At 40.1% G+C, this 25,678-nt stretch overlaps 1 protein-coding gene across 1 annotated transcript in view; it reads left to right on the top strand.

Moving 5' to 3' along the window:
• The window catches only part of LOC112124159 (ubiquitin-like protein 3), a 67,119-nt gene that overhangs the window by 675 nt on the left and 40,766 nt on the right, over nt 1–25,678 (top strand). The window lies entirely within an intron of this gene.

The raw sequence follows: 25,678 nt of genomic DNA, 5'->3' as shown, positions 1-25,678 counted from the left end.
CCCCCCCCCCCCCCCCCACCGCCCCCGCCGGCTTCCCACCAACACTTTGGCATCTAGCATTGATAGGGAGGTAATCTCTTCACTTGATACACGTCAACAGGAAAAAACTCTCACATCTATTTACACAATAGGATCTTTTGTGTACTAGCTGCAATATTGACATTTTTCAAGGGCAGTTGTATTTCTTTTAGTGAACTGTACTTCGACCAGTATCGTTTTTTGTTGAGCCCTCGTTGGACCTGCCAGATCAATACATTTAAAACAAGAAAGGTGTATATATGGACATATTCTGGTGCTTGGGGGGGGGGGGGTGAGTTCTTGCACTAGTCTTTCAGGTCTGCTAATTAATCTATTTGCAGCATGAATTTTCTGATGTTATATATTGAAAGAAGCTTTTTGAAAGAAGCTGTTAATATATTTGGATATGTTACCTCTTTATTCTTACAGCAAAACTCTTCCATATATCACTTCATTCTTCATATTTCAAGGTGATTGGTGGTGACTTTGTCTTACAGCAGAAGACATGTCCATGCTTCTGTCATTTGGTGTCAAATTTTGCCTTCATAACGTAGTACTGTAGAAAGAATGTAAAGATGGATAGCCCTTGTTTCAGGCATAGTAGATATGCAGTTAATGATGCATATTCATGCTAATCAGGCTGTTGGAATAGTGGTACCATTTGGGAGCTTACTTTCATTGTTTCTTGCAGAGAGTCATTTTGGCTGCTGTAGAAAAACTACATTTTTGCCCAAAAAAGGGAAGTAATAAAATAGCCACTGAAATTTTTTAAAATCATTTATGGGCTTTTTTTCTCTCTCAAATATATTCTGTATATTATGACTTGGAGGATGGGGGGACTGTTGTCTCTGAGTCTGAATCCTTTCCACTATAATTTTCAGTCATAATATTATTTAGTGTATGTTTCCTTCCAGGGTCTCCTTAGCCCTGAGGATACGCTGAATAGTCTTTCCTCTTCCCCTCCCTGACTAATGCGTCATATCACAGCAAATCTAACTCTAGCTGTGGAGGGCTGGATACAAATCCCTTAGCATTGCTTTTGAAATTGGCTGTAGGGGTCTCTAGACAGCAACAAGAAGCATTCGTCTCTCCCCTTTCCATGAGCTGAGCAAATTGCCCCTCCATAGTACTCCTGGACCCTACCTACTTGGTAATCATTGTGCTGTCACTAGACTTCTTGTGCTGAAGACTCGATTTTATATCAATGTACACATTTATATGATAGAAATAAAAATATTTTAGCTATAAAAACTGTTCTATCTTTTAAAAGTAGTAATTATTCTGATGCCATATTGGCACATTGCTAGTAGTAAAATCTAGGCCTAAAGATATGCCATTTGTTCATAATCAAGAAGATAGTTAGTAGTAGTAATTTTTTGGATATATGGGGATGAAATATCAAATGATAACATCAGTATCCATTCATTTTAACTGAGGGTATAAATTCATGCTGGCTTTTTTAGGACCATTTCGACAGGTTTCTGCATTTTTTTTAGCTGCAGTTGTCTTGTCTTAGAAGGCTTGTGGCATATACACTGTGGAAACTCGGCGTATTAAGTATAGATAAATTGTTAGGAACATGGGGATATTCATTCTTAGGGCTTGTCTACACTGGAACTTTATAGCGCTGCAACTTTCTCACTCGGGTGTGAAAAAACACCGCGCTGAGCGCAGCAAGTTTCAGCCCTGTAAAGCGCCAGTATAGACAGTGCACCAGCGCTGGTAGTCGTGCTCCTTGTGGAGGTGGTTTTTTTTAGAGTGCTGGGAGAGCTCTCTCCCAGTGCTCTGCCGTGACTACACAAGCCACGTTAAAGCGCTGCTGCGGCAGCGCTTTAACGTTGCCAGTGTAGACTAGCCCTTAGTCTCCTATTATCAACAACCTCCTCACTCCAAAAGCTCACATTTTCTAGTAATTGCTGTTTAAACTGATTGTTCCTAAAAGAGAAACATTTATCAGGCTGTCACCTTGTTTATGTTTGTATTTACTGTAGAGTCTTGGTAATTTGCATTTCCCTAATCCACCCACTCCATAATTTGTATGCACAAGCAGTGGTCTTTTCCCCAGTTCTCAAGGATTTAATAGTAGTCTAGAGAGATGTCATATTACTAAAATTCATCACATTTACAAAACCTGTTACAAAACACTGAAGTATTATAATAAATAATTAAAGCTAAACTGTATTTGTGAGATAAACGATTTAGTATCTGCTTTTTATTATTTTAATTGCTACTTTGCAAAATGTAGTAATTTGCAATAGCTCTTCCTATCAGTGGAAATTAGCAATGTTCTGTGTGTGTATATATTCTGAATTTATATAAATCTATGAAAACTATACAGAATTTTTTGGCTAGTACAGTATTTGAATATGCGCAAAGCTTTGACCTCTTTCTCTTCAGTCACATGTTTGATTGACTTCCTCTAGAATTAGTCTCTTTTTATGGGGCTAAACATTTCAACACATCAGTCCTAAGTGATTAACATACTAATTCTTTATCATTTGCATTCCATTAACAAAGTAGATTATGACACACCACATTCCAAACATTGTTTTATAAGTATGTGTTTCGCTACTACTGTAGCAATACATGCTACTTAAAGGTTAAGGCTCCAGTTCTTCAATGAAACCTGCTAGTATTGACCTATGTGCCTGTGTGGCGTTTCATCAACTTAATTAGGACTCTAGACATGTGTAGGGGTCAGTGGTAGCAGATTGTATTGCAGGACTAGAGCTTAATTTTGTTTGTTTTTTTCTCATAGTTCCCTGTTGTAGTAAAAGAATATTGGGGGTGGCAGTGACCATAGGGATCACCTCTGACTATTTCAAACATTTTCACCAGAAAATTGGCCAGTTTTGCCATGCAGTAGTGATTGGAAATAGATTGTAGATAACAGGTGATCTGTTTGCAAGTCCATATTTCTTCAATAAAAATAAAAAGGCACTAAGTGGTTTGTGGATTCATGTAGTTAATTTGACTCTACTCTTTTGACTTAATGAAAATATTTAATAGTTTTCTGTTTGAGTTTTGCTATAAGCATAGTTGATTGTTTCAGCACAAGCTACTAAAAATGGGCTCAATACAGAAGCTATTACTTAAATGAGTAATTCCAGGGATTTCAGTGGGACTGTCACGTGAACCTTGCAGGGCTGTGTCCATGTATCTTGTACTGTTACGACACTCTTCCTTACAAATTTAATTTCTTTTTGAGGACTTCCATCTTTGAAAAGCACCTTTTATGGCTTAGTGTCAAACTGAGTCCTTCCTGCGCCTTCAGACATTACTTATGGCATGAACAAGACTCTGTCACCTCTGCATATCCCGGGCCATGCTTTGCAAGTCTTCTGTGTTGTTAAGTCCCATACATTTCTCTCTCTGAGTAATGTTCGAGGGAAATATTCTTTTTGTTGACCCCTTTTGCATGGGCACCATGTAAACAAAACATTTTAAAATTAGGAATTTATAGACTATATTAAATTATTTTATACCGTCTGTTTGAGTCCATATACTAAGACTTGAGCAAAAGACATTATGGTGTGTGGAATGCCTATTTTTAGTAAAACGTAATTAGCATCTCTCCTGCTAGGCACTTAACAGACACAAGACAGGTGCTTTTCGGGCAGAAACCCTATAATCTAAATGGGTAATGAGGAGAGTGGACAAAAGAAGGGAAACAACAACAACAACAACAACCTTACTCCAGACTTATTCCACAGTTTTTGAAGGGGTTTATATGTGTGCCTGTACAAGCTATTTCAGGAAGTTAAAAGTAGGGAGAAGGTGGGTGGCCTAGTGTACACTGGCACCTGTGAAGTGTGATTTCATGAGAGACTTGATGGAGAAAACCAGACAGGGATATGGCCTCAGACAGATATGGGGCAGCCTGAAAGAAGGTGCACGTAGGAGAGTGGAAGAAGAACCTGAAGAAGTAGTTGTGTTGCAGTTAAGTTTCAGTATCCATCAACCAGTTTAAAAAAATTCTAAATATAAGAATACTCAAGGAGAATATCAACATAATATATTGGAAATAAAGTAGCTAAACATATTTGATTTTATTCACAGCATTTCATTTATGGGGACAAAATTCAAAAAGTGGTGCATCTTTGTCTTCTTACCTTATTTATTTTAGTTACCCTTCCTCCTTTTACTTTTCGTAGGCTTTGTGACAGAATCTGAAATAACTTTTCTTATTTTTTAAACTGATTAGATATCAAGTTGACTGTGTTAACTTTATCAAGGAGAGCTTGAGGGAGTGACTAATAAATGCTAAAATGTTATTTCTGTGCATTTTACATCCCCTTCTCCAGTCTGAAGAGTTTAAATATTTATTCATGGTATACTGTGTTCTGTATTTAATTGTAATACGTTATCCAGTTTACAGCCAGGAAGCATTTGGGTATTCTTTCTTTCCTGATACAGAAGAGAGTGAAACAGATCATAGTGTATCATTTCCTGTGTTGTTGTCGTCGTCTTCCTTTTTTTACTGCCCCCCTCCCCCCCTTTTTTTTGTTTGTGTGTGTTGTGGGGGGGGGGGGGGGATGTGGGAGGGGATCAAGATGAAGAAAGCTCCTTTTCTGACTCCCTATATGTTGAACCAGGGTACGTAACATATTGCAGTGCTGCTTTTACGGGGACAAGACATTTCTCCCTGCCTGTCTTCCCACACTCTCCTGTTACCTGCAGCTGTGATCAGGGCCAAACATGCTCAAAGCTGATGTCACATATATATTAAGCAACCTCTAAAATTATTTGAAAATATTCATACATTCCCCCCACCCAACAAACAAAACAGAACAACCCATGTATCTAACCAGGTGTACCAATCATTATTATGATCATTCCTTTGTATACAGGGCATTGTGTACTCCGTGGCAGAATAGGACCAAATTCCACAGTACCCATCCATAACTTTTAGGCAGTGTTACTTTACTCTTTTGCAATAAAATGCCCCATATCTTATTCCCCTACACAAACACAGATCTGTCTCTCTCATAGTTGAAAATACTCAGATGTAAAATTTGTCAATGGTTATTTTTGAAGATGAGGTTTTTTTGCCATTCTCTCCAGGTGGCTCAGCTCCTCTCCCTGGGCCTTGGCTCCTATGTTGTTGTTCAAGTTGTTTGGCACAGAACTTGCTTCCACCATTGTGCAAGGAACTGACAGGGCTTATAGTCTGCTTCACTGGGACATTTCCTCCTGGCCTTGGCTGCTGTACTGTTTTCCAGGCAAGCTAAGTCATCAGCCTATTTTCTGGTTCCCCCTGTTTCCTGGCTGCAAGCTGGACTCCAGTTCTTGCTCTCCAGCTCCCCGTTGTCTAGTTCCATGAAACAGCGCAGGGAGCACACACTATAATCCAATTAATTTCCCATTTTGGGAATGCTGGGGAGCCAGAGGCAACTGCTGGTAGGTCCTGGAAAGACTGAGAGACGGAAAACAAAAGCTGGGCACCTGGCTGTAGCAAAATGATGAATTCTACAGCAACAAATGTTGAATTTTGTATCTCAAAAAATAGCCAAATTCTGCAGCTCTGGAGTCCACAGGGCTCTGGGCTATTGTTTTAGTCTGTGTGCAAACTCAGGCAGGTAACAGTGTTGATGCTTTCAAGGTTTTTTCCATGATCACTATGATTATATATATAAAGCTTAGATTCTGGAGCACAGCTCTGTGAAAGGGGTGAAATCTGAGACTATGGAATGTGGAATACGTGGGGCCTACTTGCATATACACTTATATCCAGATTTTGTCTGTTTCTATGTTTAAATAAGCTTTAGAGTGTAAGGTTTGAGGGCTGGAACTATTTTTTCATATATGCTTGTACAGTGCACAGCACAATGGTATTCCAGTCCTGTCTGCACCCATTGAGCACTACTGTAAGATAAATGCTAGAAATAATTTGGAGAAACAGTGGAACTGACTATATGCAAAGTGCTGTCAAATACACAAAGTAAATAATCTGAAAAAATAGTGATGTTGCAACAACAACAATCCCAAATCCCAAAAATAAAACCTGTTTTTCCCCACAGAGAAACCCAGCCCCTGGGTCTTAGAGAATTTTTTCTGTTTTTTTTTTTTTTTTAAACTTCTAACCTTCTTTCTCACTCTGAAGAATTTACATTATTCTTGGGAGCGTGGTCTTGCAAGATTCTAGACACTTCTGGAAAGTTCTGGGTAATCTTGATGGTTCTGTATATAGCTGGCTGGCTCATCTTATTTTTCAGTCTTCTATCTGCACGATTGCATTCACTAGATATTGGCTATTTATTCTAAATTTAGTTACAGTGAAAACTTTTGATTCCATCATTGTCATCTAATCCTAGCCATGATGCTGACTTAAATCTAAATTTCAGACCTTTTAGCACGTCTTCAGCTTAGTTTTGGAGTAGTCTCTGGTTTTGGCAGCCAAAAATTGGCAAAGAGCAATCTATGACTATGCTATAACAACAACTTGCATTTGATAGGAGTTGCAACCTCTTAGTATGCTAACCACCTCCAGGGTAGCACAAAATGAGCAATTTAAAGAAATGGCTGAAGCATTTTGGCCTGGATATACTTCCCCAAACAAATTTAAAATGACAGGTCCACCACTAGATGCTGCTTGTGATGAAAATGAAGAAATAGTGAAGGAAAAAATTAAAGAACGAACACTTAAACTTGTAAGGATTGTTGGTCAAATATGAGAAAATTCCTGAAATTGTCTCTATGCAGCCAAATGCATTCCTAGTTAATGCTATTGATTCTACATCAGAAAAGAAAATTTGGAGAATAATATTGCTGAAGGGGCCTTCCAAGAATGTTGGTAAAATTGTGCCAAGGATATCTTTATTTGTTATGCCAATGGAAAAAAAAATGAGACCTTCTCTGTTGTAGTAATTCTAAACTTCTGATGTATAAGTCTTCAGAAATATTTAAACCCTGTTAAAGAAGTAACATCGAACTGTCCTAAAGCATGGAGTGAAAATTCAAATATTCTTTGACAGCCACTGTCAGTTTCAGGGTTGGTTGGGTGGTTGGTTGATTGACAGACAGAGGAGGATTGATATGCTCTAGTTTGACAATTGCAGTCAGTGGAATCTATTGGCAGGTTCTCTCTAAACTTGCATCTAGTAATCATCATAGATATGTTTGAAATTTGCACTAAAAAGGAAGAGGGCGTTGATCAAAACATACTATAAATTTTCTCCAAAAAGAGTCTCCACAGAGAGCCACTAAACTTATAAAAGCATCTGAAAGAGGAGGGAACTTGACACGTTGTCCCTCAGTCCGCGCCACTTCCAGCAGCTCCCGTTGGCCTGGAGCAGCGAACCGCGGCCACTGGGGGCCGCGATCGGCCGAACCTGCGGACGCGGCAGGTACACAAACCGGCCCGGCCCGCTAGGGGCTTTCCCTGCACAAGCGGCGGAACAAGTTTGGGAACCACTGAGTTAATCAATTATGCCTTTCAGAGCTGTGGTATAACTTTAAGATGCTGATGGTGTGTTGAGCTTGATTAGTTATCCAACAATACCTATTTCCTTGTTACCCTAATGAACCATCAGCAGAGCACTTCAGTTATTTTAGAACTGTGGCATTTATTTAAAAAAAAAAAAAAAAAAAAAGGTTTATACTTTCCAAAGGAGCTTAAGTACCAGGTTATATTGGCTCAGATATTTTTTTTTGTAGCATTATGTATTGTATCATGAGTGACTGAGAATGGCTAATAATGAGCTATACATTATCAAAAAGGTTTGAAATACTGGATGTAATAGGTTTTATTACACATCGGTACTTGGATTGGCCGGTGGCATGAATATGACTATGTTTGGAATAATGTTCAGTGACTTTAGTTGATGTACAGTGTACTAATAAGGGTTGAAGTTTGTATGTCATCTTGGTGCTATACATTTTTAGTTTGTCTTTACAAAGAAGAATTATGCAGAGTAATTAATAGCTGTTGTGAAATCAGGGCGGATAAAAATCAATGATTTAAAAAAACCCAAAAAACTGTTTTTTGTTTTTTTTTTAATTGAAATCTGATCTTTTGGATTTTTTTGATAAAATGCATCCAGCAATCATCCCTCCATAATGCCAACTATAATAAACTTCAGAGCTAAGGATGAACCATTCAAGAAATATATGTTTGCTGGTGATGTTTTAAAGAAAGTCATATCAGTGAACTGGTGAAAGTCACTTAAACACTTGGATTCAGAGACTGTTGAAGTGATAATCTCACTTTTAACAGCAGTAGCTTCTTCTGCCGGTGCAGAAAGAATATTTTCTTCCTTTGAACTAATTCATTCCAATTGAAAAATGGTTTGGGACCTGAAAAAGCAGAAAAGCTTGTTTTTCTCTTCCAGATTATGAATAAACAGGGAAATGAAGGTGAATATGACTGAGTTTGCTGCAGAACCTAATATTTTAAGTTTCTCATGTTGACCTGGCTGACGTAGTCGATTTAATTTTTGTTTTTTAAATAAATAATTTAACTATTTTAGTTAAAAAGAATTCTTACAAAAAACAAACCAGATTTTAAAAAACTTGAATGTTTAACTGAATTCAAAAATTCATATGCTTATTTTGTTAAAATATTATATGTTTGCTGTTGAAGAAAAAAATCCAGAATACATAACATTGTTGTTTTAGTTATATAAAACAATTTAAATGTCTGTCTGGTGATGTTCTCTTCCTAATATAGCATGGCAAAAAATTCTCCAGATATTAATGATTAACCTGTTGAATTGGAGATAGTTCACCGCCCAGTGACATCATAAATATCTGCTTCAATTACCTTTGGTAAATGAAATAACCAAACAATCATTCATTTTCTGATATAGCTGTAAAACTAATCTGAAAAGTTTTCAAAATAAATCACTTAAAAATGTATAGTGTGTACCTTCTAAAAATGAAACCTACATCTATCTCTGAGTTGTGAAGAATAAGTATTAAGGTTATAACAACCAACAAGAATGCACTTTTATGTAGAAATCCATGATTAAATTGAGTCTTCCTGACTAGTGATTTAAATCATGATTTAAATCAATTTGATTTAAATCAAATCCACCCTGTGTAAAACATAATAAAGCAAATATAATTTTCATTTGTGAAAACTGAATTATTGATGTAAATGGACACGTAATTACATTTCTTATTGGACTAACATAGTTATGCATGTTGTCTTAATCTTTACAGTTTAAGGTAAATCATTATATGCGGACTTGTCTGTATTTGTATATATGATACTTATATGCAGCTTTTCTTTTTTCTTTTTACAACAATACCAAGACTAGTTGCAAAAATATTTCAAATTTTGTTTAATCAAGTTTTTTTTAATGAGAAAGGTAGACAATTGTGAACTCTTTTTATCTTGCTAATAATGAAAATATTGGAACAGAATTGAAAATATGTAAAAGAATTGGTGACTCTCTACAGTTGTATTGCAACAGGCGAGCTGGTAATATTACTACCTATGTACCTAAAATGAAAGTACTTTTACATGCTATTTGCAGTCATCCTCTGAAAAAAGAACAGTATATTATTATAGGTAGGGCTGGTAGTGCTGTCTGTTACTAAGGTTACCTGATACTTCCCATTTTGTTCAGTTGCTTATAACTTTACTACCATGTTTGCCTTAGGCTTTGTATTTTTATGGAAAACTTCAGCCGAAACAATTAAGCCATTTCAGAGAACTAGGTTAGAGAAAAATTGTTTTGACCATGTTAAAAAATTCCAGTAATCTTTTTTTGAAAACCACTAGTGCCCCCATGCTTTGGAGCAGGGATTTGAAATTTTGGCAGGGAGTTGACCTTTGTGTCAGTGATGTGCCTTTGCCATCCCTGTAAAAATCCACCCAAATTTGGCATGCTCAGTACAGATTTAATAGAGCTTTGCAGCTAAATTCTTCAAAGATTCCAACCACACCAAGCATGCTGTAGTCCAGGTTTGCAGCAACCCAGAATCTTCTTAGTTCAGGTACTATATCTTTGCTATATCTTTACTTTTATAAAGACAACCTGCCCTATACATGGATTATAAGCTGATCACTGATCAGTCCTTCTATCTGCATGTATGTTATTTTGTGTGTGCTTGATTATATAAATTGGGTTTGAAGTTGTAAAAGTGTGGGACTAAGAATTCTGGGTAGAGCTGAGCCAGGCATAGGCAAGTTAGGTACTTACAGACTTTCTCAGTTGGTTCTGCCACTTCACATTAGTCCGACCTTCAAACACTTTTGCTAGTCTTGGGCATCTTCTGAGCAGAGACAGACAATTGTGACCAATTACTATATGTAGTAGCTTTATGATTGTAATAACCCACCATTTGGGATTAGGTTGAAATCAACTAATTTGTTTAATTTGTGACCTTTCATCTCTGAAGATGGGTAGTTTGTTAATGCCTACACTTCACAGCCATGGCGTATATTTTTCAATATTAAAAGCCCATAAAATCATAAACAAATTAGGTCTTTATTGATGATAAACCTGCCATTAGGAGATGTTCATTTTCCCCTTAGCTCCCCCATCCTAAAAATTTAGTTTATGATCATATGAATGTCCTATTTTTCAGTGTATGAAAACAACTGAAAGGAAAAATGCTAAAATTCATAGACATGAGAGAGGAAAGGAAGAGTAGTAACCATAAAGAGTAATTTCTGGATGGTTGTGTGTGGTGGACTGTTTGTATATATTTTTGGCCCTTTTTATCCTTTTTAATACTGAAGATACTTTCAAATACCCTGTCATGTCTGAGCAGCAATGAGCTCTATGTCAGTGACTCTCAACCTTTCCAGACTACTGTACCCCTTTCAGGAGTTTGATTTTTCTGGTGTACCCCCAAGTTTTACCTCACTTAAAAACTACTTGCTTATAAAATCAGACAAGTGTCAGAGCACACTATTACTGAAAAATTGCTTACTTTCTCGATTTTTACCATAAAATTATAAAATCAATTAGAATATAAATATTGTACTTACATGTCAGTGTATAGTATATAGAGCAGTATAAACAAGTCATTGTATGAAATTTTAGTTTCTACTGACATCGCGAGTGCTTTTTATGTAGCCTGTTGTTAAATATCTAAACGAGTTGATGTACCCTCTGGAAGACATCTGAGTACCCCCAGGGATATACATACCCCTGGTTGAGAACCACTTTCCTGTGTTATTGAATGGGTATACTTGGCTCTGCCTCAGCATGGGGGAGATGGATTTAATGACCTCTCAAGGTCCCTTCCAGCTCCACATTTCTATGATTCTATGAAAGACTGAAAATAAAACATTACAGATATTGTTTACATGTTACTGCACCCAGAGTTTTTTTTGTTTTGTTTTGTTTTTTGCACCGAGTAGATATTTTATAATAAAATACTGAAACATGTTCTAAGAAATATGGTACTTTCCCCCCAGGAGAACCAAGATTACTATTTATACCCTCTATTCCTGAAGGTCAGTTCAGGTTTGCTGTTATATAGGGGAAACTGGGAGGTCCTCCTGTAGTTAAGGTGGCATAGTAGTTTGTTATAACCCAATATTTGTATTGTGGCTCATAGCAAGTATATGTTATTCATACAATTCTTGAGAGTTACACAAGTATTTAAAAATTGAAATTTATATCTTGAAAGAAAGGCAAGGCTACCTACTCTCTGCCTGTTAACTTTGGGGGTAAAGCAAGTTGGCTGTTTTTAGCTGTACACTGGGTACTCTGTTAGGAACAGTAATAGCCAGCTTCAGAGTGTCTGAAACTCTGAATGTCGGCCAACCAGCCATAGAATTGTAGGACTGGAGGGGACCTTGAGTGGTCTTCTAGTCCAGTCCCCTGCACTCAAGGCAGGACTAGTTTTATCAATGACAGGTGTTTGTCTAACCTGCTCTTAAAATTCTCCAATGACAGAGATTCCACAACCTCCCTAGGCAATTTATTCCAGTTCTTAATTACCCTGGTAGTTAAGTTTTTCCTTATGTCCATCCTAAACCACGCTTGATGCAATTTAAGCCCATTGTTTTTTCTCCTATCCTGAGAGGTTAAAGAGAACAATTTTTCTCCCCCCTCCTTGTAAGAACCTTTTATGTACCTGAAAACTGTTATCATGTCCCCCCTCAGTCTTTTCTTCTCCAGACTAAACAAATCTAATTATTTCAGTCTTCCTTCATAGATCACGTTTTGTAGATCTTTAATAATTTTTGTTGCTCTCCTCTGGACTTTTTCCTCATTTGTCCACATCTTTCCTGAAATATGGCACCTAGAACTGGACACAATACTAGTTGAGGCCTAATCAGCACGGAGTACAGCGGAAGAATTACTTCTCGTGTCTTGCTTACAACACTCCCGTTAATACATCCCAGAATGATGTTTGGTTTTTTTTTGCAACAGTGTTATACTGTTGACTCATCTTTAGCTTATGATCCACTATGACTAAGACTGTGAGTTTGTCATGAAGGTCACGGAAGTCATGGATTCTGTGACTTTCTGGGACCTCTGTGACTTCTGCAGTGGCTGGTGCAGCTGGCCCGGGTGCCGCATGAGCAATTCAGTCAGCCCCTGAGCCAACCGCACCGGCCACTGCTTGGGCAGTCTTGGGCCACTGTGCCCCTTCCCTCCAACAGCAGCAGGAGTTTGGGTGTGGGAGGGGGCTCAGGGCTGGGGGTTGGGGTGCGGGAGGGGGTGAGGGTTCTGGGCAGTGCTTACCTTGGGGGGTGAGGGGCTCCCTGGAAGTGGCTACATCCCTCGGCTCCTAGGTGGAGGTGTGGCCAGGGAGCACTGTGCGCTGCCTCCTCCTGAAGGCCCTGCCCCCGCAGCTCCCATTGCCTTGGTTCCTAGCCAATAAGAGCTGTGGAGCCAGCGCGCAGGGCGGAGGCAGCGCGCAGAACCCCCTGGCTGTGCCTCCGCCTAGGAGCCAAGGGAGAGGGATGTTGCTGCTTCCGGGGAGGCACAAAGCTGGGTAGGGAGCCTGCCACCCCTGCCAATTCCCCCTCCCCAGCACCAGCGGGGGTTCCGGGCCGCGTGCCCCCGGGGCCGCCCCCCCCGCCCCCCCCGCCCCCCCCCCCCCCCCGCCACACCCCCCCCCCCCCCCCCCCCCCGATTTAGTCAGGGGTATATAGTACAAGTCATGGACAGGTGGTGGATGGACAATTTAGCACCAGATTACAAAAATGTAACAGATTTTACCATGTTGAGTAAAATGGTTAAGTTCTGAACCTTGGTGGAAAATAGTCTTATTAAAAGTACCAGGAATTTAAGCATAATGTCAATCAGAATTTTAGGGGAATGTTGTTTATTATGCATATCTTTATAAACTACTAAAGTTTGCAAAACTGTTTAATTTCTTGTAATGTATTTTTTCTGTGCTAAAGATGGAATTGGTAAACTGTTATCTTGTTACTGTAGTTATATCAAAAATAAGGTTCAAGGCAGCAGTTACAGAAACTGTGCTAAAAGGCTAAGAATACAGATTGTGATATTTTATGTGGAATGTCACTCTAAGGGGCTGTTGGCTTAGTTTTGTTTCTGTTTTATTGTTGATCACTTTGATATCTATTTTCTAGAAATGGAACCATTATTGTAAAGGGGTTTATGGCACCTGAAATTTATGTAAAGTGAATTGCAGCAATACTGAAGCCCACTACTACAGCTAGTAGATTTTCAAGCCCTTGAATACATTATGTAAAAGAGATGATACTTTTATTTCTATTCTACTAAAGAAAATATAATGGATATAAAATACAACAAGGTAATATATAATATGTATAAGACAATTCGCTGTCCCATCACTTAAAAGGCAGCCCCTATCAGGGTGGAATATGACTGTGTTGCTGGAACAGAATGGCTATCTGGCGTTGTTGGGTTTTTTCTGTTTTTGGGTGGAGGTGGAGGTGAAGGAATGTAATATTAAAAGCAATTAAGTCTTCCATTTTGGTATGCATTTCTTCAAACTGTACCCAAAAACCTGACAATGACATGGTGGATCACCATGAAGTCCAAAAAGTTTTTAAATTTGATATTGTGCTAGTGGATATAAGATTTTATATTGTGATTTATAAAGGCGAGGAGCTGTGTGTTACTCCCTTAAATCCTCTAAAAAATCCCAGTCTTGGCTTACTTTTGCATACAATTTTTAATTTGTAAATGGTAAATTTCTAGAGACCTTTGACTGCATCTATTAAATACACATTACCACTTCTGAGATTCGATCAGTAAGAGAAGCTGGGAAAAGACAGCAAAAATAGCATTTGATAGTAAAATGCTTGCTTGCATCAACAGATACAAACTTGTGTAATGAAGTACATAGCTCTAATTTGTTATTGATTGCCACCAAAAAGCTAGCTGTTGAAAACATTTTTGGTTGGCAACTAGGTCCTGTTGAACTGGCAGACCACATTGCAAGTGGGCATGATACTGCCCTACCAGATGAGCATTCGTGAAGGCATGCTAGAGAACTAATACTCCTGAGGGCATTCTGCGCCAAAACATTGTAATTCTACGCACAAGATTTTAAAATTCTGCAAATTGTACTTGTCAGATAAATGTGGAGGCTCCAGCATGGTATTGGGGAGCACAGGCCACTGGCTGCACAGAGGTGGGCGATCACTGTGCAGCTGCTTCCCCCTTCCCCACCCCCCCGGGGACAGAGACTCAGCGGTGAGGCTGCATCCAATCCTGACACAGTGCAAAGGCTGGGCCTGCCCCTCCATGCCAAATGTACGAGGTGTGGGAGGCAGGCTCAGCAAGACAGGATCCAAATGTGGAGGGGCTTAGTGTGGGGGGATCCAGATGTGGGTTGAGACGGTTCTGTGCGGGGCAATCGTTGTGGGCGGCTCAGTGGGGAATCCGGGTGCGGAGGTGATCTGGATGCACAGGGGCTTGTTGGGGGGTTCTGTGTGCAATGGTAATTGGACTCTGCAGCGAGGTCCAGGTGAAGGTGATTGGGGCTCAGTGTGTGTGGGGGAGTAGGGCTCAGCGGGGGGGGAGGGTGTCTCTGGGTTTGGGGGGCTCAGTAGGTGGTCCAGATGCTGGGGGGGTGGGGCTCAAGGGAGTGGGGATCCAGGTGCAACTGGTTGGGTCTCAGTTGGGTGGGGGTTCTGAGTGTAGGGGGGTGAGGCTCAGCAGGAGGGTCTGGGTATGAGGGGGTCTGGATGCACGGGGGTTGGGCGGATGGGGGAACAGCTCCTTGTACAGGGATCCCTCCCCATGCAGCTGAGGAGCAATGGGTGCAGGAAGCAGGGGAGATGGGGAGTTTGTAGAGCTTCCTGCAGTTGGGGGAGAAATCTGGAGGCGGGTCTAACCCGGATGGCATGCAGGGGAAGAGGAAGTCCCATCCTCACCAGCCCAGCCCAGATTAGCAGCTAAACTCTGCGCAGGGTAGGAACCACCAGCCGGGTCTTCCCCAGTCCCGCCTCCTGCCCCACAGTGATTTATCACTCTGCTGGCTGCCCTGGGCACCCGAAACATATTGCTGGGGAGGGTGGCATGACCGCTCTTGTGGCTTCCCTTTGCTTCCCCGCCAGAAAGTCATTTTTCTGTGGGGAAGCAAAGAAATCTGCGGGGGACATAAATTCTGTGCATGCTCAGTGGTGCAGAATTCCCTCAGGAGTAAATACTGCATAAACTTTGAGTTTGATTATTGGGATATATATTTCAGCTCAGGAATATTGAAATGATATCCTATGTAGCGTATTCCTATCCAGAATTAAGTGGATAGGCCATTGCTTCTCCAGCTCAGATGGATTAAATCCATAAATACTGTAGCCTCCTATATGCTTGCAAAGTGACTTTTAGATTCTGGTGAATACGGTAGGTTTTTGTAGAGGAATGAGAGTCACTTTGTGTGTTAATTTAACCAATAGCTCTTTTCTTGCACCTTTTAAGGAATTCATAAAAACTTGGTATGCTTTCAATACAGCATATAAATAGATGTTTTTTTATCTACTCTGAAGGGATTATGGATTTTACTAAATGATCCATTATGGGAATGGTAACACTTAGTCTCATGGCTCACTTTCAGATGTTAGAAAAGAACTGGGAGTTAACACTTACAAATTGGAGTAGTGTGGAGTAAAATCTACAATATTAATCAGCTAGGAAGCAATTTGTATGTGACTTATTTTGATTGATGTGGGATTAAGGGGAGGTGTGTGTGTGTGTGTGTGTGTGTGTGTGTGTGTTTATTTCAACTCACATTTAACTATTTGACTTAACAATGAAAAATTGTGTAAACATGAATACCACACCTCTATATCATGGACGTGATACCACTAATGCTTGAAACATTTCCTCTGCTGCACTCTTTTCCTTTGATCTGTGCTTTCATCTCTTTCCACTTAAGTTTGGAACTGCTCCATGGAGTCTACCCATGCTTAGAAATGTATGTTTTAAAATACTTTTATGTATTGTATGAGATTTACAATTATTTCTGCTGAATGCAAATCTGCTTATATTAAAAGCAAGATGTATGGAGTTTAAAGGTGCCTTGTAAACATTTTATTGTAAATCACAATGGTTTGATGATAGTAGGTTATGAATGCCCCAAATAAAGAGGACAAGAAATATATCAGCACACTTATAATTACTCCACTGACCTCTTTTTGATGTCAACATAACAAAGATTCTGTCACCCAGATGGAAAGGCTGGTTTAGGCTTAAGATGGATGACCTGGTTTGCGCTACTCTGGTGATGTCCTAAAGGCTGTTGAACAGTGCTGAAGCCTGGTGCATGTCAAGGGGCAAATATATTAACTTTCCCCAGTATTGTATATTTTAAAAGTTAGGAAACATTATGTTATACTGTAGCACTTGAGATTAATATTGAAGACTTAAAAACACCATGCAACATTGAATGAAGATGGTGGCACTTGTCTTATCTTCATAATAATCAGGTTTCAGTCCCTGGTATATGGCTTGATAGGTGTGACATCACCAGCAGAATGAATGCTGGGATATCGTGAAGCTAGACAATGGGATCCATGGATGGAGTGAATGTGGAAAGTCAGCCTGTCATATCTGAATAAGCAGTGTCCTGACATGCCCCTTTACCTTTTTTACTTGAGGCATAAGAAAATAACCCTGAAGTTTTATTTTTTTAATTTGCAAATTCTTTCTGTTGCTGGAAACTGATAGGTAGTAACACTCAGGGTAGGAGATACTCTCTACAAATGTACTTATCACACATTCTTATGTTTAGAATATACAGATGTTCAGTAGAATTCTAAACTGTAGTAAGATGAAGGACTATTTAAATATGCAGTTCAGCTGAACATTGTAAAAGATTGTTAAGAGACAGAAGCGAAGCCCAGTTTCATAACCTGTGCCACCATCTGTTAACTACACTACAAGCTTATGTTTCCTTTTGGAAGGGGTTTAGCCAGCTGTCAATTTTGGACTGCTGACTGGATGAGGGTATGCATTTAAGAACAACACAGGACTCACAGGAGGCTTTCTGTGAGTTGACAAAAAGCTTTTTCTGTTTTGATCTGAAATTCCTTTAATTTGTCTATGCTTTTTTTATATTCAGTCTTTGCGCAAATAAGAGGAATGTATTTGAAAATTTTCCTCTGCTGCGCTCCCTTCCTCTGGTCTATGCTTTCATCTTCTCCCACTAGGTTTGGAACCCCTCCACAGAGGGACTACCCATGCTTAGAGATGTACATTCCTCCTGAATTCTTTGTGAGGAATGTTGATGTGTTTTGTAGCTATAACTCAGAGTGCATTCGAATTCTATTGTCATGTAACCCAAGTAACATTTAGGTCAGTGGTTTTCAAACTTTTTAGGCTATGTACCCCTTTCTGAATAATGTAGTCTACCACATACCCCCATCTGAGATAAGGTCATAATATATCTATGGTTAGATTGCCAAGTCTTACTAAATAAAATGTGTTGTCTCGTGCGTCCCCTGATGAGAGCATGGGTACCCCATATTGAAAACCACTGATTTAGGTAATCTGTCTGACATTCTCCTTTCTTTCTGATCCATTGAGATGATGCAGCTTTTTGTAACTTTTAGCTAAGAGATAGCTGTGTCATTATTTTAATTGGAGCTGTACAAATACTGATTTTTATTTTTATTTTTTGGTTCTCTGGCATTTAAAAAAAAAAAAGTCATTTTGGGTCGATCCCAACCAACATTTTTCAGACTTCTTGGCAAATTGAAATTCACTTTGTAGAAAAAATGTTCACTGGGCCAGAGAGAGAGAGAGAATGACTTTGTAGGTAGGTGGTTTGGACAGTCACCTGGGAGAGGGGATGAGAGTCTCTTCTCCAATGAATATTCAGGTATTTTATGCAAAGTGCAGCAAGTTTCAAAAGGAGATCTTGAGAGAGAGACACCCAGACTACCCTATAGGTTAATGGTTAGGGCAAGTTTCCACCCTAGAAAAGGGAATCAAACCTGAGTCTCCCACATCCCAGGTGAGTGCCCTGACTACCAAGCTATTTGGTGTAAGGGGCAGGGGCACAACTCCTCTTCCTCCAATTTAGGTTTTCCTTCATTTACTTGTTCCTGGCTCTGTGCAGGTGGCTGGACTCGAGGTCCCTTCCAGCCCTATGATTTTGTGAATGGAGCAAACGTCCCCTTGTGAATCTAACCCCCAAAATCGAAACATTTAGATAATGCTGAAATTAACGTTTAGTCGTTTCTGAATCTTTTTCTCTTCTTTTTTTGACCGAAACAATTTGTCAAAATCAACATGAATTCGTGAAATTTTTCAGTTAACCCAAATCTGTGGTTTCTGCCCCTTTCAAAAGTTTCAGGCAAAATTTTTTGACCAACTTTGGTTGTAATACAGACTAGTGATGTTTATTGAAAATATACTTATTGAATGTTTACTTTTTTTAATTGCAGGGTTATAAACTCTCTAGCATTGACAAACTGAAACTGGCAGATATTGCAATTGATAAGCAACATATTGGGGTGTTGAGATGAAGAGAACATTTGATATTAATTCTGCAAAAAGACAGGCAGTACATTGTTATTGTAGGTCAGTTATATAATATAATTGCATTATTCTGCCATTCGTTGTGCAGTAAAAGTAGACTTTTATTTTTAAATTTGATATCAGTATTTTTTCTATAAAATTACTGAAAGCAGTTCAAGCTTACAGGTCTCCTTCTGACTGAGCATTACTTGAAATGTCTTTAATGTGATCTTAAAAGTTGGTAAATCATTCTGCCATCTTCTACAGGAACTATGCTCTGTTGAATCAGACTGTAAGACTTCAGTGAAATCTAGCAGAAATATTTTTAAGGGACTGGATGAGATAATGTATTGTATATTTACTCAGCTAGTTTTCCCTGGAATACTCGGTGGATGTTGCAGAATATTGTACAGAATTATGAGTTCTTCATCACTGGCAATTTTACCATTCTAGTAGCGGGCTTTCCCTGCTCCTTCAGGCAGGAACAGAATTGTCAATTGAAGGACTTAATTCCACCCTATGGAAAATCATCACTTCTTTCTGACTCCTAGCAGAGTTATCAGATGGGTCTGCAGATTCCTAGAGCACCGAAAAATTGTTAATTTACAGAGTTTAGGGGGTTCAGGGATCTTTCTTAGTTCTGCCAAGCTTTATTTTCTGGGCTCCCCAGGAGAATAACATTTTATTTTGACAGGGCACTCATTCTGATCCACTCAATGTGGTAGATAAACCCACCAAAAAGAAGCAAAAAAGTAGGGCTGTTTTATTGATGTCTTATGGTCTCCTATAGTACTCGTTACCCTACTATGTACTGGTAAGTGCCTGAAATGCTTTGCTCTTCTAATCTCCTGCGTGGATGGGAAACTGCCCTGAAAATAAATTAAGCATTTTCTGCAGCCTCTGCTGCTGGTACATGTTTTGCATGGGCTACCTTCATGTGGCACCGTCTCAGCGTCAGAGGATCATTCTAGGAAGATCAAAGACCTCAAATTTACCCTTTAAAAAATTCTCCTTTGCCACAATCTTGGACTCTCTGATGCCTCACTGAATGCTTGCAGCTACAGCTATACTAATTAACACTGATGCAAGACAGCACCTCTGAGGTCCTGACGAATGAAGAGCCAAGCCAAGCACTTAATGGTCCAGTTCAAATAACTGAGGGCAAATATCTTGATGAACGATTGGATAAAACCATAGTCTAAATTAAGAGGAAAAGTTCCATTTCTTTTCCCATCTAGCCTTCAGAGGAAGGACTACAAAAATTGATACAGAAGTAATACATCTTTTTGTCACGTCTTCTCCTTCCCCTGGACGATGACTTAGCATTAGTTACTGACAAACATGAAATAATACTAATATAAAATAAAATTAAAATTTCAAGTCAGAAACAAAGCTGTATGGAAACTCAGTTTGTAAGAGCTGGATGAGTTGATCAAATGGAAACCACTTAGGCTAGGTAGGTTGTCAAAGATAAAACCAAAACTACATTTGTGAGCAGCCAAGTAATAGTCAGTGACCTATTTGAGAACACAAATTCGGACCTACGAGAATACAAATTCGGAATTTGGTCAGAATGCCAAAATCAGGCCAGATGGCTTTAATTTAAAAAAAAAAAAAAAGTACTAGCTGCCTGGTTGATTGGGCAGAAGAAGCAAAATAAAAGAACTATTTTAAAAAATCAAATAATAATAAAAGGCTGCCAGGAAATCTCCAGATGTTTTACACTTCTTTGAAAATTGTAGCTGTTATAGTAAATTTCAGAGAGAACTGATAAGGGATTTAGGTAAATATAACTGTCTTGCATGTAATACTTTTTCGTCACAATATTTACCAGACAAAAGGAGACTCATGTATTTAGTTGCTTTTTTATTATTATTTCTGATGTCCCTGACAATATTTACCAGACATTCTTCTTTCTGCTGGTACTGCTCTCTGGAGAGAAAAATCTAATGAGGCAAAAAGCTCATTGCTGCCCTTGAGTCATCCCTTGCAATAGGAATACTGGGTCCTGGCAGGAGATGACAGTAACACCACCACTAAGGAGCGCAAGATAAGGCAATGTGGTTTTTTTCTTTTCTTTTTGTTTTGTTTTGTTTTTTGAATGAGTACATCTATTTTTATAAAAAGAGACTGTTTTTGATCCACCCTCCGGTTCATGGGGTGGAAATATTGTTTGGTTTGATTACCATATATCAGAGATCGGCAACCTTTGGCACGCGGCTCGCCAGGGTAAGCATCCTGGCAGGCCGGGCTGGTTTGTTTACCTGCCGCTTCCGCAGGTTTGGCCCATCGCGGCTCCCACTGGCCGTAGTTCGCCGCTCCAGGCCAATGGGAGCTGCGGGAAGTGGCAGCCAGCACATCCCTTCCCGCCGCTCCCATTGGCCTGGAGCGGCGAACCACAGCCAGTGGGAGCTGCGATCGGCCGAACCTGCAGATGCGGCAGGTAAACAAACTGGCCCGGCCCGCCAGGGTGCTTACCCTGGTGTGCCGCGTGCCAAAAGTTGCCGATCCCTGCCATATATTCTTCTGTTCAACCAAAACTCCTCTCCCCTTTCTGACTCAGTCTCTTCTTCTTTTTAAATCTCACATTAAAAACCTTCCTTTTCTCTTTAGGCTACAGTGTGACCATCTCACTCTGAAGTTTTTAGTGATGCCCTGTGTGAAGAACACTACATAAACTCTACTGAACTACAGTACAAGAACTTTTAATTAGATGGGAATATGAATTTTTATTAGTAATAATACTAGGCCAAACTTTTAATCAGTGCAACTTGTGAATCTGCAGTTGTTGTACCTATTCATTTCAGAAATGTATCAGTTGTCCTAAGAGATTGGTACTCACATTCTAACCTGGGTGTTCTCTTTGAATACTGGCAACAGCCAAGGGCCATCAGCTGGTGCTCAAACACTGTGGTAATGGGTGGCAGTACAAAATCCTAAGTTAAGTCAGAGGGTCTTCAGTTCCCATTTTGCTTGGGTTCTGAAGTGGTTGCAGTGGAGAACATGTTTTTGTTCTGTGTTGGTACGGAGTCTAGCACTTTGGATTCCTGGTCCATGACTAGGGCTGCTATGTGCTATGATTGTACATAGGGTTACCAGATAGCAACTGTGAAAAAACGGGACAGGCGGAGGGGGGTAATAGGTGCCTATATAAGAAAAAGTCCCAAAAAAGAGGACTATCCCTTTAAAAATGGGATACCCAGTCACCCTAATTGTACAAATAATATAATAATAAGGGGAAAGTGATAGACATTGTCTTTATATATTTGTAAGAGGGGGAAGGGTCAGAGAACCTCAAAGTTATGAGAATGTTGGTGAGTGTGATCCCGAGCAGTGAGGAAAGGTGAAGGGGTCAGGGTTTGGGAATAAAAAATAAGCTTATTTTTGGCCACATTCAAATTGGGTTAGCAGCAGATCAGTCGAGAGGAAATACCAGGGGGCGTGTCTATGCTGCAGCTGGTAGTATGCCTCCCAGTCTGGGTAGACAGATCTATACTAGTTCCGCTCAAGCTAGAGTGCTAATAATAGCAGATTCGATGATGATGCCTGAGCTTGGACCCAGAGATTGGGTGGGCTTGCACTCAGGCAGCTAGCCTGTGCTGCAACATCCATATTGCTAATTTTAGCTGGCTCAAGTGGAGCTAGCATGTGTCAGTCTATCCAGACTGGAAGGCATACTGCCAGCTGCAATTTCAACACAGTCAGAGAAAAAGATTTGTGGGACTGGACGAAGGGGGCAGAGGGTGTAAAGTATGCAAAGGTAAACTTCAGTCATCAGCATAGAAAATGGTAGATAAATGTGTGCATATGGATTAGTCAGCAAAAGATAGGATGTCTCTAGAGCAGGCATGGGCAAACTTTTTGGCCCGAGGGCCACATTTGGGTATGGAAATTGTATGGCGGGCCATGAATACTCACAAAATTGGGGGTTGAGGTGCGGGAGGGGGTGAAGGCTCCAGCTGGGGGTACGGGCTCTGGGATGGGGCTGCGGATGAGAGGTATGGGGTGCAGGAAGGTGCTCCGGACTGGGACCAAGGGGTTCTAAGGGTGGGAGGGGAATCGGGTGGAGCAGGGGGTTGGGGCAAGGGAGGAGGTGCAGGCTCTGGGCAGCACTTACCTCAAGCAGCTCCCGGAAGCAGTGGCATGTCCCCCCTCTGGCTCCTACACGGAGGCGCGGCCAGGCCTCTCTCTCTCCATTGCCTTGCTGATACAGTCAGTTAATCAAACAGAGAAAATGAAGCAGTGTGCTGCTGCTGCTGCTTGTGATTTCTGCCATTTCTACCGCATGGCAGTGAAAACTTACCTCACCAAGTAACAGTAGCAAGATGATGGTATGGGAGGGCATATTCTGCAGTGGGGTCATTTGAGTGCATGCATTCTTAGCTGTAGTTCCTGAGGCCAGTGGTATGGTGAATTGCCTACTGGGTGCAAAGATTGTGAATCTCTTGAGACATCTAGATGGGCTTATATGCAGTGCTGGGGAGGAGCTGGTACATGTTGTGGTACATGTAGGTACGAATGACATGGGAGTAGGGGAGGGTCCTGGAGGCCATATTTAGGCTGCTAGGTAAGAGATTAAAGTCCAGGACCTCTGTGGTTGCATCCTCTGAAATGCTTCCAGTTCCATGTGCAGGACCAGTTAGACAGGCAGAACTTCAGGGTCTCAATGCGTCGAGGAGACGATAGGATAGGGAGAAGGGTTTGGGTTTTTTAGGAACTGGGAAACCTTTTGGGAAAGGAGGAGCCTATACAGTAGGATGGCGCCACCTAAACCAAAAGGGAACCAGACTGCAGGCATGTAAAATTAAAAAGACCGTAGAGGAGCTTTTAAATTAAGTCTGAAGGTATGGGGGGGAAGCTGATAGGTGTGGAGAAGCACATAGTTCGGGCGAAGACATCCTGTTGGGGAGGCTCTATTAATGGGTATTCTTTAAATTCTAGTAAAGAGGAGAGGATAGAAATTGGTAAAGACTCCATGCATCTAAAGAAGTGGGTTTTTTACCCACGAAAACTTATGCCCAAATAAATCTGTTAGTCTTTAAGGTGCCACCAGACTCCTCGTTGTTTTTGTGGATACAGACTAACACAGCTACCCCCTGATACTAGTCAAATGAAAGTGTCCCATTTAATTACATGACATAGGGCAGACAACTAAAAACTGACAAATTTTATAAGTGCTTGTATATGAATACTAGAAGTCAAAATACTAAGATGGGTGAACTTGAGTGCCTGGTATTAAATGAAGGTATTGATTTAATAGGCATTATAGAAACTTGACGGAATGAATATAATCAACGGGACATAGTAATACTAGGGTACAAAATATACAGGAATGACAGAATAGGTCATGCTGGTGGGGAGAGGCACTATATGTGAAAGAAAGCATAGAGTCAAATATAGTAAAAATCTTAAATGAATCAAGCTGTACCATAGAATCTCTATGGATAGAAATTCCATGCTTGAATAATAAGAGTATAGCAATAAGAATATGTTACTGACCATCAGACCAGGCCTGTGATGGTGATTGTGTGAAATGTTCAAGGAGATTAGACAGGCTATAAAAATAGAAAACTCAGTAATAATGGGGGATTTCAACGATCCCCATATTGACTGGATACATGTCACCTCAAAAGGACGGGATGCAGAATTAAAGTTTCTAGACACCATTAATGACTGCTTCTTGGAGCAGCTAGTCCTAGAATCCACAAGGGGAGAGAGAATTCTTGATTTAGTCTTAAGTGGAGCACAGAATCTGGTCCAAGAGGTGAATATAGCTGAACCGCTCGGTGGTAGTAACCGTAATATAATTAAAGTTAACATCCTTGGGGACGGGGGGGGGAGAGATACCAAAGAAGCCGATCACAGTAGCATTTCACTTCAGGGGAACTACACAAAAATGAGGAAGCTAATTAAGTGGAAATTAAAAGGAACAGTCACGAGTGAAATGCCTGCAAACTTCATGGAAAACACAATGATAGAGGCTCAAATTAAATGTGTACCCTAAATTAAAAGAACAGTAAGAGGATCAAAAAAGTGCCAGTATGACTAAACAAGTAAAAGAAGCAGTTAAAGGCAAAAAGACATCCTTTCCAAAATTGGAAGTCAAATCCTACTGAGGAAGATAGAAAGAAGCATAAACTCTGCCAAGTCAAGTGTAAAAGTATAATTACGCAGGTCAGAAAAAAAAACTTGAAGAGCAACTAGCCAAAGACACACAAACTAACAGCAAAACCATTTTTCAGTACATCAGAAGTAGGAAACCTGCCAGATAATCAGTGGGGTCACTGGATGATCGAAGTGCTAAAAGAGCGTTCAAGAAAGATAAGGCCATTGCAGAGAAGCTAAATGAATTCTTTGCATCAGTCTTCACTGCAGAGGATATCCTCTGCAGTGAAGACTGATTGATTCATTTAGCACAAGGAAGATTCCCACACCTGAGCTATTCATTTTAGGTGACAAATCTGAGGAACTGTCCCAGATTGATGTCGGTAGAGTAGGTTTTGGAATAAATTGATACATTTAATAGTAATGAGTCACCAGGACCAGACGATTTTCACCCAGGAGTTCTGAAGGAACTCAAATGAAGTTGCAGAACTACTAACTGTCTCTTAAACCAGCCTCTGTACCGCATGACTGGAGGATAGCTAATGTGAAGCCAATTTTTAAAAAAGGTTCCAAAAGTAAGCCTAACTTCAGTACCAGGCAGATTGGTGGAAAGTATAGTAAAGAACAGAATTACCAGACTCATAAATGAAAATGCTTTGTTGGGGAAGAGTCAAAATGTTTTT

Source organism: Terrapene carolina, unplaced genomic scaffold, assembly GCF_002925995.2.
Source record: "Terrapene carolina triunguis isolate 2854851 unplaced genomic scaffold, T_m_triunguis-2.0 Scaffold141, whole genome shotgun sequence".
In the NCBI taxonomy this organism is placed as follows: domain Eukaryota; kingdom Metazoa; phylum Chordata; order Testudines; family Emydidae; genus Terrapene; species Terrapene triunguis.
This window is presented reverse-complemented; position numbering and strand designations above follow the sequence as displayed.